This window comes from Cherax quadricarinatus, chromosome 40 (assembly GCF_038502225.1).
Source record: "Cherax quadricarinatus isolate ZL_2023a chromosome 40, ASM3850222v1, whole genome shotgun sequence".
NCBI classification, from domain to species: Eukaryota; Metazoa; Arthropoda; class Malacostraca; order Decapoda; family Parastacidae; genus Cherax; species Cherax quadricarinatus.
Genome location: NC_091331.1, coordinates 7,164,896 through 7,177,616, shown reverse-complemented (window position 1 = coordinate 7,177,616; position 12,721 = coordinate 7,164,896). Strand labels below are relative to the sequence as shown.

At 39.1% G+C, this 12,721-nt stretch overlaps 1 pseudogene; it reads left to right on the top strand.

The window, feature by feature from the left end:
* Nucleotides 1-528: 528 nt before the first annotated feature.
* Nucleotides 529-12,721, top strand: part of LOC128687160 (zwei Ig domain protein zig-8-like) — a 158,081-nt pseudogene continuing 145,888 nt past the window's right edge.

Below are 12,721 nucleotides of genomic sequence, written 5' to 3'. Positions count from 1 at the left end.
AAGACTCAGCTATTGACTCTATTACAATTATCACTTGTCATAATTGGTTTCTTATCTTTGGACTCAGTCATATGTAATTTTGACACTAGTCTTAACTCCATCACATCCTTATTCAGCCAGTTCAACTTTCTAACCATCCTTTTGGCAAAAAGGGCATTTTCTTTTCTTGTTGCGGTTGCTACTGGATTTATTAGCAGCTCCTGGTCTTGTTTCCTTTCACTAAATATTGGCTTTATGGCTTTCGATAATTTATTTTCTATCATACCCGTACCTGAACCTACTTACTGATTCTGTTTACACCACATTTTCACCCAGGTAGTTCAACTTCCTCAAGGAGTTTGTTGACATCTGTGTGTGAGTACTCACCTAGTTGCTTTCCCAGGGAGTCGATACATAGTTACTGGATCCTTCAAAAATGCAGGAGGCGTAAACCCTTCATAGCTAAGACGTAGTCAGCGTAAAATCAGAAAGAGAGGATTGCAGGTCGAGCGCGCACTGAGGTTGGTTTCACTTGAAGCGCTCAGTGGTCCCGAAGCTGCCACGGAGGAAGGGTGTAGGAGGGTGCGATAGTGTGGCCCTCTTGTGCTATATGCCCCTCTATATACTACTATACCCTGTCTATACGTCATATTCAGCCCTCGCTAGGTATACGACGCCCACATCTTGCCCTCGCTAGCCTACACGACGCCCTCAACATGACTTGGACAGACGCGTGGATCCTCTACCCAACACGAAGATAAAAATGTTTTCTTATCTACTCGGGAAAAATGTGAATATTGTGACCTAAAAGTAGCTTTATTGATATTTAAATGATTCCTGTTAGTATATATAAACCTAATTGTGATAAAATAATCCCACCGGAAATGTGTATATATAAATACATAGATGTAGTGTACATGTAATAGCATTTATATACAAAATTGAAAGACTGAGTGAAGTGATATCACTTGATATTTGCAAGAATAATCAATATTCTATGAAGAAATGTTTGGAGAGCGCTTCACACTTCTCGTGTGATGAGTTAACAGATAATGGACGTTAACGAGTGAGTAACAGGGAGAGATCCTTGTTAATTATATCATTTGGGAATGAAAAAGAGAGGAAAGACTTAGTTAATTAAGAGACAACCTGGACAAACCCAGATTTTGCAAGACTCCACCGTCAGTATGCTGCTCTGCCTCTGTCTAGCAAGTGTCCTGCCATTAGGTATGTATATTGTATCTCAAGCATGTTCATGTTCTCTGTATATAAAAATTGTGTTTTGTAGATGACAGTTGCTCTTACCAGTTTTTTCCGTGTATAGAACAGCTGTTTGTGTACCTTGTACCACAGGTATTACAATGTATATTGCAGCGGCGGTAGTGATATTGCTATCTCTCAAATATTACGTGTCTTCTTGTTCATCCCATCTTAACCTGTTACTTGCAGCTTTCTGTTGTAGATCGCGGCTCAGTTCCCTGTACATGACTGTTGTTCAAAATACATCTCATCTGGTCCACATATATCGTAGATAATCGCCATATGCTACTCTTTTTGCTAATCTTCGTTTTCCACACAGTGAGACCTGGAGAAGATTACGATCATCACTCTCTACTTGCCCTTCCAGAATATACATATAGACAGAAATCCGTGTTCGTTCTCTACAACTTTCATCCACTATTATATATACTCAAGACAAGTCGCACTGAATGACTCAACGAACAAACGGAAGAATGAATGAAGACTCGAACCGTGGTCCTGACACGTAGAAGGTTCAGTGCTCTACCACAGTAACGACCCTAATCTGTCTTGCTCGATCCTTAGTACTTGACCGTAATATTGCAGTAACATCTCTGCGTCAAATTCTCAATGTCTTTTTACCTAGAGCAAGATATTTCCACTGCCTTCAAAGTCCTCCTTGCTGCAACATTCAATGTCTTCATAGACCAGGTTTCAAATCCACGCAAAGAAGTTGGTTCAATTATTCTATAATATTTTCAAATTTTTACATCTGCTGATAAAATTGACTTCTCACCAATAAATCAACTCTCTTATTCTCTATTTTTTTTTGTAATTTAATTCTTCCTTTTGCAAAATTATTTTGTACTTATGCACCCATTCATTTTTCTAACCTCATAACTATTATTCCGGTCTCCATTATTTCAATCATCAAGCTTTTTATTTTCTTTACCTTACTCTTATTCAATCTCCACTATCACATTTTTTTTCCTTTTCACGTCGTCCTTCTGCCAGGAGTGCGAGGGGGAGGTGGAGGATAATGTTTGCAAAGGGCTTTTGATCCAAAAAATTGAAGTGTTTCTCTTTGTTGAATCAAATCTGATTACCTCCCATCTCTCTACGATTCCTGCTGGCTTAGCGCTTCCTCGTCAGGATTAATAGCTAGCTATAATACGCACCTTTCTAAAAGCCTCCAGCTAACTTCTGCCAATTTCTCCTCATAATCTGGTACTTACAGTATCAAGTGCAAATATTAACTTTGTGAGCTCTTAATCCAAGTTAGATTCCTTATCATTTACGAACACACAAGTTAGATTCCTTATCATTTACGAACAAACAAGTTAGATTCCTTATCATTTACGAACACACAAGTTAGATTCCTTATCATTTACGAACAAACAAGTTAGATTCCTTATCATTTACGAACAAACAAGTTAGATTCCTTATCATTTACGGACACACAAGCTTTCACGTCTTTTAATGCCTTATATATGAGTTATTAAACACATATAGAGACACCAATAATCATTATTTAAACCTAAATTATACCGGTATTATTGTTATTATTACTATTATTATTATTATTGTTAGAAAGTAAACCGTGTGGGTTTTTTCACTGCCAGTAGTTGGGGCTCGATCCTCCATCTCAATAGGCACGACAAAGACTCGATATCTGTTATTACACGCCTGGTTATTGTTCTGGTACTTCGAGACAACTTGTCCACGACTCTGAATGCATTTAAAAGTGTTCCTTCAGCTTAGCTTCAGCTTACTCGTATTCATTAAACTGTTGCTTCAGTTTTTTCAAGCTCACATACACCATTGTAAGTATGTGAACCTCGAAAACATTAATTATAATAATAATAATCATAATAATAATAATAATAATAAAAATAAAAATAATTCCAAAATAATAATAATTATAATACATGTATTTAATAATAATAATAATAATAATAATAATAATAATAATAATAATAATAATAATAATAATAATTATTATTATTATTATTATTATTATTATTATTATTATTATTATTATTATTAAAGCCAGACAAACTTTCTGCCCATGATTAGACATTTTCTAATCACTTTCTATTCTTTCACGCACAACTTTCTCCATCTTCGGGTACAAGGGCGAGGTAGCCACAGGATGGGGTAAAACGCAGAGGTGTAGAACAACGCTTTTATTTTAACGACGTTTCGCTCTTCACCGAGCGAAATGTTGTCATAATATTTCATCTACACTTGTGTTTATAATCCCATTTCGCATTTTTTTTATTATTTTTGTTATTCTTACACCTGATTTATTCATTGTCTTTATATACATTTCTGTTTTTTTTAATTTATTGCAATTTAGCTAATCCCTCCATTCTGTATATATGATTTTTTACAATATACATTAAACGTTTTTTTTTAAATCTTTCATATATATTTAGTAAATAACTTTGCCTCGGCATTCATTGTCTCACGACCTTCTGTCGGAAGGAGAATTACCTCTCTTTCTTGTGGGAGAATCATCTCTCTCTCTCTTGTGGGAGAATCATCTCTCTCTCTCTCTTGTGGGAGAATCATCTCTCTCTCTCTTGTGGGAGAATCATCTCTCTCTCTCTTGTGGGAGAATCATCTCTCTCTCTCTTGTGGGAGAATCATCTCTCTCTCTCTTGTGGGAGAATCATCTCTCTCTCTCTTGTGGGAGAATCATCTCTCTCTCTCTCTTGTGGGAGAATCATCTCTCTCTCTCTTGTGGGAGAATCATCTCTCTCTCTCTTGTGGGAGAACCATCTCTCTCTCTCTTGTGGGAGAATCATCTCTCTCTCTCTCTTGTGGGAGAATCATCTCTCTCTTGTGGGAGAATCATCTCTCTCTCTCTTGTGGGAGAATCATCTCTCTCTCTCTTGTGGGAGAATCATCTCTCTCTCTCTTGTGGGAGAATCATCTCTCTCTCTCTTGTGGGAGAATCTCTCTCTCTCTCTCTTGTGCGAGAATCATCTCTCTCTCTCTTGTGGGAGAATCATCTCTTGTAGGAGAATCATCTCTCTCTCTCTCTTGTGGGAGAATCATCTCTCTCTCTCTTGTGGGAGAATCATCTCTCTCTCTCTTGTGGGAGAATCATCTCTCTCTCTCTCTCTTGTGGGAGAATCATCTCTCTCTTGTGGGAGAATCATCTCTCTCTCTCTTGTGGGAGAATCATCTCTCTCTCTCTTGTGGGAGAATCATCTCTCTCTCTCTTGTGGGAGAATCATCTCTCTCTCTCTTGTGGGAGAATCATCTCTCTCTCTCTTGTGGGAGAATCATCTCTCTCTCTCTCTCTTGTGCGAGAATCATCTCTCTCTCTCTTGTGGGAGAATCATCTCTCTCTCTCTTGTAGGAGAATCATCTCTCTCTCTCTCTTGTGGGAGAATCATCTCTCTCTCTCTTGTGGGAGAATCATCTCTCTCTCTCTTGTGGGAGAATCATCTCTTTCTCTTGTGGGAGAATCATCTCTCTCTCTCTTGCGGGAGAATCATCTTTTTCTATTGTGGGGGAATCATCTCTTTCTCTTGTGGGAGAATCATCTCATTCTCTTGTGGGAGAATCATCTCATTCTCTTGTGGGAGAATCATCTCTTTCTCTTGTGGGAGAATCGTCTCTTTCTCTTGTGGGAGAATCATCTCTTTCTCTTGTGAGAGAATCATCTCATTCTCTTGTGAGAGAATCATCTCATTCTCTTGTGGGAGAATCATCTCTTTCTCTTGTGGGAGAATCATCTCTTTCTCTTGTGGGAGAATCATCTTTTTCTATTGTGGGGGAATCATCTCTTTCTCTTGTGGGAGAATCATCTCTTTCTCTTGTGGGAGAATCATCTCATTCTCTTGTGGGAGAATCATCTCTTTCTCTTGTGGGAGAATCATCTCTCTTGTGGGAAAATCATCTCTTTCTCTTGTGGGAGAATCATCTCATTCTCTTGTGGGAGAATCATCTCATTCTCTTGTGGGAGAATCATCTCATTCTCTTGTGGGAGAATCATCTCTTTCTCTTGTGGGAGAATCATCTCATTCTCTTGTGGGAGAATCATCTCTTTCTTTTGTGGGAGAATCATCTCTCTTGTGGGAGAATCATCTCTTTCTCTTGTGGGAGAATCATCTCTTTCTCTTGTGGGAGAATCATCTTTTTCTATTGTGGTTGAATCTCTCTCTCTCTTGTGTTTCGCTGATATCATATAACTTTGCGTGATGTATCAAAACCACTCTCTCTCTCTCTCTCTCTCTCTCTCTCTCTCTCTCTCTCTCTCTCTCTCTCTCTCTCTCTCTCTCTCTCTGTTCACATGACTGCTTGGATGCTACACTTGGTCATTGTATTATACCACTGATCTGTCTTTTCCACAAGACCTAATCTGTGTCCCACATATTATTTGTAACATTTCATAGAAATTATACAATTATACCATGTATGAGAAAGCTTTACCTTCCATAAAACTCTTTTGCATTTTGTAAAACAGAATTTGATTTAATACATCTGCTGTTCTTTGAACAGCTGTTTATCATGTTTATCTGGCCAGAACTCGACCCTGCGTACCCATGCCCAGCGCTGTGAGAACTGAACATAGTACGCGTCACTGTCCACTGGACTGTTGGCCCCTAAACGTCAAACTGATATATTACAGTTTTTTTTTTTTGTATTTCACAACGGGTTTTTGCATATCCCAGCCGCTTATATACCGCAGTTGTTTCTTGTGTACCGCAGCTGTGTCTTGTATACCGCAGCTGTGTCTTGTATACCACAGCTGTGTCTTGTATACCAAAGCTGTGTCTTGTATACCGCGGCTGTGTCTTGTATACCGCAGCTGTGTCTTGTATACCGCAGCTGTGTCTTGTATACCACAGCTGTGTCTTGTATACTGCAGCTGTGTCTTGTATACCGTAGCTGTGTCTTGTATACCGCAGGTGTTTCTGGTATACCGCAGCTGTTCTTGTATACAGCAGCTGTTACTTGTATACCGTAGTTGTTTCTTGCATACCGCAGCTGTTCCTTTATGCAACAGCTCTTCCTTGCATACAGCAGCTGTCCCTCGTACAATGCAACATATGTATCGTCCCGTTACCCCTAATAAATATAATATTCAGCTGAGTGTGTTCAACAGATAAGAATTTCCCGAATCTCTGTTTTCGGAGGCGCAAATCCTCTTTATGACGTTAACACCTTTTCTTTTGCCCAAAATAAGACGCCCGTTAGTTACGCAAAAAATTAATTACCATCATTACGTTTTGAGGTCGGTCGTAGAGTGGGCGGCATGTAAGGGATTACGCTCAAATTTAAATTAGGATAATTATGTTTTCGTGAGAGACTAACGTTGCCTGGTGTTGCGTCTCCAGGATTACCCGGAGATGTGGAGGGTGATGCTGCAGCGACGTCCAGCTAGTTGGTGTTCACTAGCTGGTGTCTGGTAGTTGGTGTTCATTATCTGGCGTCTGGTAGTTGGTGTTCTCTAGCTAGTGTCTGGTAGTTGGTGTTCTCTAGCTAGTGTCTACTAGTTAGTGTCTACTAGTTGGTGTCTACTAGTTGGTGTCTACTAGCTGGTGTCTACCAACTGGTGTTCACTAGCTGGTTTATACTAGCTGATGTTCACTAGCTGGTGTCTAGTAGTTGGTTTTCTCTAGTTGGTGTCAACTAGCTGGTGTTCACTGCCTGGTGTCTCTTAATTGGTGTTCACTAGCTGATGCTCACTAGCTGGTATCTACTAGCTGGTGCTCACTAACTAGTGTCTATTAGCTGGTGTTCAATAGCTGGTGTTCCCAATCTGGTGTTCTCAAGCCAGAGACTCGTACTGAGGTCGCTCACTCACGTCTCCTCCATAAAGTACATCACTTCGCATTTCACCACAATAGAAAATGCGTAAACAATTCAAAGTCAGAATATAATCCATGTATTTATTCCCGATAACATAGCTTAAAAATTTAACAAAAGATATTTTACAAGATAATATGCCGGGCTCGATGGAGCGGAATGACGGTAGCTTTTGTTTTTATGAAGCAAAACAAAGATTTGCCCTTTTTTCAAAAATAATATTGAAGCATTCTGTAATCGGGGCACTTCGTATAAAGAAATTTAAGCCATTTATTCCCCTGGATGATGGGAGCTAAATGTATTGTGTATTTTCTATGCAGTATATGAGATTGTTTTTTTTATATTTTTTATTTATCTCTTTTTTTTCTGTTTTTTATTTTTTTTTTTTTTTTCTGTGTGTGTGTGTGTGTGTGTGTGTGTGTGTGTGTGTGTGTGTGTGTGTGTGTGTGTGTGTGTGTGTGTGTGTGTGTGTGTGTAAGGTTGTTAGTCATCACAAAGTATTTCCTCAAATCTTCGTAAACTTTTCAAAAACCTTTTATGGACTTGAAATTTAATTTCTAGACCTATTAATAAACTTCAGGTTACACTTGTTATCCTGCAAGTTACACTTGTTATCCTGCAAGTTACACTTGTTATCCTGCAAGTTACACTTGTTATCCTGCAAGTTACACTTGTTATCCTGCAAGTTACACTTGTTATCCTGCAAGTTACACTTGTTATCCTGCAAGTTACACTTGTTATCCTACAAGTTACACTTGTTATCCTGCAAGTTACACTTGTTATCCTGCAAGTTACACTTGTTATCCTGCAAGTTACACTTGTTATCCTGCAAGTTACACTTGTTATCCTACAAGTTACACTTGTTATCCTGCAAGTTACACTTGTTATCCTGCAAGTTACACTTGTTATCCTGCAAGTTACACTTGTTATCCTGCAAGTTACACTTGTTATCCTGCAAGTTACACTTGTTATCCTGCAAGTTACACTTGTTATCCTGCAAGTTACACTTGTTATCCTGCAAGTTACACTTGTTATCCTGCAAGATACACTTGTTTTCGTACCTCAGTTCACTTCAATGCTCACCCCTGTATAATGTATATCACCCTCCCCCCCTCTAGGATGCTACCCACAACAGTCAACTAACATCCAGTTATCTGTTAGTAAATGCAAAGAGATTATCCCATATATCTCACCAGTCCGTGGAGAGTTTTTTGCACCTTTCCCAGATGGTCGGGGAAGTAAACTATGTGGTTGGGGAAGTAAACTGTGTGGTTGGGGAAGTAAACTATGTGGTTGGGGAAGTAAACTATGTGGTTGGAGAGTAAAGTATGTGGTCGGAGAGTAAAGTAGGTGGTCCGGGAGTAAACTAGGTGGTCCGGGAGTAAACTAGGTGGTCGGAGAGTAAACTCGATAGTCGTGGGAGTAAACTAGGTAGTCGTGGGAGTAAAAAAATGTGGTAGTGTGACAATGAATGAAACTGCTGGAATCTACCTGTCGTTTGGCTATTTAGATTGATCACTTCCTCTGATATTTTTGTATATATAAATATATATATATATATATATATATATATATATATATATATATATATATATATATATATATATATATATGTTCTCTGGTTCAGGATTCTTTGCTATAATTTAAGCCTTTATTTCGAAAAACTCGCTATGCCCATTTGAAAATACTGAAAAAAGACGTCCTGTATGTGTGTGTGTGTGTGTGTACTCACCTAATTGTGGTTACAGGTGGTCGAAACTCAGCTCCTGACCCCGCCTCTTCACTGAGTGCTACTAGGTCCTCGCTCTCCCTGCTCCATGAGCTTTATCATACCTCATGTGTGTGTGTGTGTGTGTGTGTGTGTGTGTGTGTGTGTGTGTGTGTGTGTGTGTGTGTGTGTGTGTGTCACTGCTGTGGTCACTGAAGCTTTCCAATTTTCCACAGCGTCACTGTTGTCTATATACAGTTCCCTCCATCATTACACTTCCTGCTGTTAGTTTGTGGCTGTACCCTCAATCTCCGTCTTTTCATTTCTCTGACACATGAGATCTGTAGACCAAAAATATTTTTTAACAAAAAAATGGTTTGATTATTTTTTTACCGCTGTGCTTTTCCACTTATTATTAAAAAATCTCATTCTTTAGAATCAGTGTTCATGTTTTTATTTCGGGCTGTGTAATGTTATACTTCTCTTCTCTGCAAAGCTTCCCGTTGCAACATATTTACCGAAGTATTTATCTATTAGTAATCAACATCTGTATATAGAATCAGGTGACGATGACAATGACTTTCGACAGAGCATCATTCGATCAGCTTTATTTCTCTATTAGCATAGGAACATGTTGCAAATGCCAGCCATTCGAGGACTAAATAATGTTCTTGAGAAGGGTACAATTTACTTCTGCCAATCGTGTGATGCACTAACTGCATCCTAACTGCTGAAATGGTTAGGTTAGAGGAAAGTGTGGGAACCTTGAGAAGATTTTCATGAACATAGCAGTTGGATCATCATCTCCTTAGCTGCGTACACCTGTAATGGTACTGGAAAAATTCATTAGAGATTTTGGTCCATTTTAACATGAGAGCATCCCGCATTTGTTGCATATTTGATGGCTGCGAATCTCCCATTCCACTACATCTCAAAGTATGACGCCGAATTCTGGCCGCTGTGTGTCCCATCCACTTCAAGGATCGACGTATTGTGCGTTCAGAGATGCTCTTCTGCACACAACTGTTGTAATATGTTGTTATCTGAGTTACTGTTATATTCCTGTGAGCTTCAGCCAGTCTGGAAATTCCCTTTAACCTGTTTCGTTAACATTGCGTTTTCGCCCGAAGAACTGCCGCTCACTGGATGCTTTTTTTTGTTTGTTTTTCACACAATTATCTATAAGCTCTAGAGGCTGTAGTTCAAACCATCTCGTCCCTCTCCAACGATTATTCACTGGTCAAAGTCCTTTAGATCACATTTATTCTCCATTCTGATGCTTGATGTGAACAGCAAATTAACCTTTTAAATTAGGCTGAATGCTTCTAGGCATCGAGATGCTGCCATGTGATTGGCTGATTAATTATTTACATAAACGAGGAGGTGCACAGGTGTCCATAAAAAAGTGGCCGCTAAGTGTATGTTCAGATATTTTTTGCAAGAGAAGGTATTCTAATTAATCCATTAGGAGAGTAATTAAGCTTGTATGCTGTTGCTTAGCTCTGTGTATAGCATATATTAGAACGGAGGTTCCAGAGTTTAAAAAAAATACAATTTTTGAGACACCTGAAAAGATATCAATTAATTGGGAATCAGATTTACTGCAGAACACGTCAACACCATTGTGACCCTTGCTTTTAAAGGTGATGTGTACACCTATAGTTGTGCTGTGTACACCAGTAATGATGCTGTGTGTAGATGTAATAATGGTGTGCAGTGGTAATGTTGTGTACACTAGTAATAACGTTGTGCATGCTAATTGTAATGTACATGATGTGTGGGTTTTTTTTCTTCCGAGAACTGTTGCTGCAGCGGTGATCGACGTCGCTCTCTCTCTCTCTCTCTCTCTCTCTCTCTCTCTCTCTCTCTCTCTCTCTCTCTCTCTCTCTCTCTCTCTCTCTCTCTATCTATCTATCTATATCTCTCTATCTCTCTCTCTCACACACACACACAATCACAGTCCTGTCCAAAGTCTTCATTAAACATCGGCCTCAGTAAATATTTTTTATGCTACGTCGAGTTTGAAGGGAAATATTTGTTGCTTTTGGTATTTAATAAAGGTTTAGCGGCGGCGAGCCTGACGTGTTAAACAAAGTAATACATGCCGTGCAACACACATTGACGCAGGTTTGCTATACATATTTATTCATATGAGATTTTTTACGTTGGGTCAGGTTTGCTCTGGCTATGAACGCTAGTGAACACACACACACACACACACACATACACACACACACACACACATACACACACACACACACACACACACATACACACACACGGACCTAAACAAGTGTCATAACTAGCGTACTGAAGAGCATGTTAACACATTTCATCTGCGGTAAGATGGGTCTACTAACAGTAAACAGAGTACGAAAGGATAATGTTATTAAATTTGGGTAATAAATATATGATAACCTCTGCGTTAAATAATTACTTTGATTATTACGGCTTAATGGGCGAAGTTTGCTCATTAGGATTGACGCGAGTTTGAGTTTATATGTGTGCTATTTGTACTCACCTATTTGTGGTTGCAGGGGTCGAGTCCTAGCTCCTGGCCCCGCCTCTTCACCGGTTGCTACTAGACCCTCTCTCTCCCCGCTCCATGAGCTTTATCAAACCTCGTCTTAAAACTGTGTATGGTTCCTGCCTCCACTACGTCATTTTCTAGGCTATTCCACTGCCTTACAACTCTATGACTGAAGAAATACTTCCTACTATCTCTCTGACTCATTTGTGTCTTCAACTTCCAATTGTGGCCTCTTGTTTCTGTGTCCCCTCCCTGGAACATCCTGTCCTTGTCCACCTTGTGTGTGTGTGTGTGTGTGTGTGTGTGTGTGTGTGTGTGTGTGTGTGTGTGTGTGTGTGTGTGTGTGATATTATTTTTGTTATAAATCTGTGACACACGCACGCATACAAACGCTCGCACGCACACACACAAACATACACATACATTAACAAACACAAACACACAAAATAAGAAGCCAAGTATCTACAGACAAGTGCCTCTGACAACTGGTAACTAACACATATTAAATCTTCAGAAAAGAGCCGGAAACGATTATCTTGCGTTGAGGAAGGATGCTGAGACACAGTTTAAGATGAACATAGCAATGAAAGCAAAAAAGAAAACCACATCAAAAGAAAGATGACAGTAATGGATCAAGTGATAACACTTGACGGCAACACTAATACAGGAAATAACAGTGAAGTGTGCTATAAGCTCAACAAAGGACTCCATAGTGTATTTATGAATGAGTAGAAGCCAGTGTCTGAGAGGGAAGCAAGAATAAAGCAAATGGTGCTGTCATTCACTGAAACAACTAATGTGGAGGCGAGTGAAATCCTAATGGAACTTCGTATATCAAAGGTACCAAAACCAGACGGAATGCCACCACTAATATTTGGAAAATTAGCTGAAATACAGTACAATTCACTCGCACAGATGTTTAACAAGTGTTTAATAAGAAATTATGTATCAGATGACTGGAATATAGCAAGAGTTATATTTATATTCAAGAAAGTCGACAGGCAGGAGGAGCTGAACTACAGATTATTTTTCTTAACAAGTTCCGTGTACAAGCTTCTGGAAAAGATTATAAGACGAGGTCTTGTGAAATATTACTAAAAATATTAAATTCCTGACAGAACACCATTATTGATTTAGGAATAGAAACTCGTGCCTTATATACTATTTAAGGAAATACGATAAATTAACTGAGGTCAGACAGGAAATAAAGAGATGGGTGGACGGCATATTTCTAGACTGAAAGGAGGCTTTGGATTCGTTGCCAAATAGAAGGTTATATGATAGAAGGTTATATGATAAATAGAAGGTTATATGATAGAAGATTATATGATAAGGCGGAGTAGAAGGGAAGGAATTAACAAGAGCAGAAAACCAAGTCACTACAAAGGGAGAAGAATATGGCTGATCAAAAGCATGTAGAGGAGTGCCACAGGGAACAG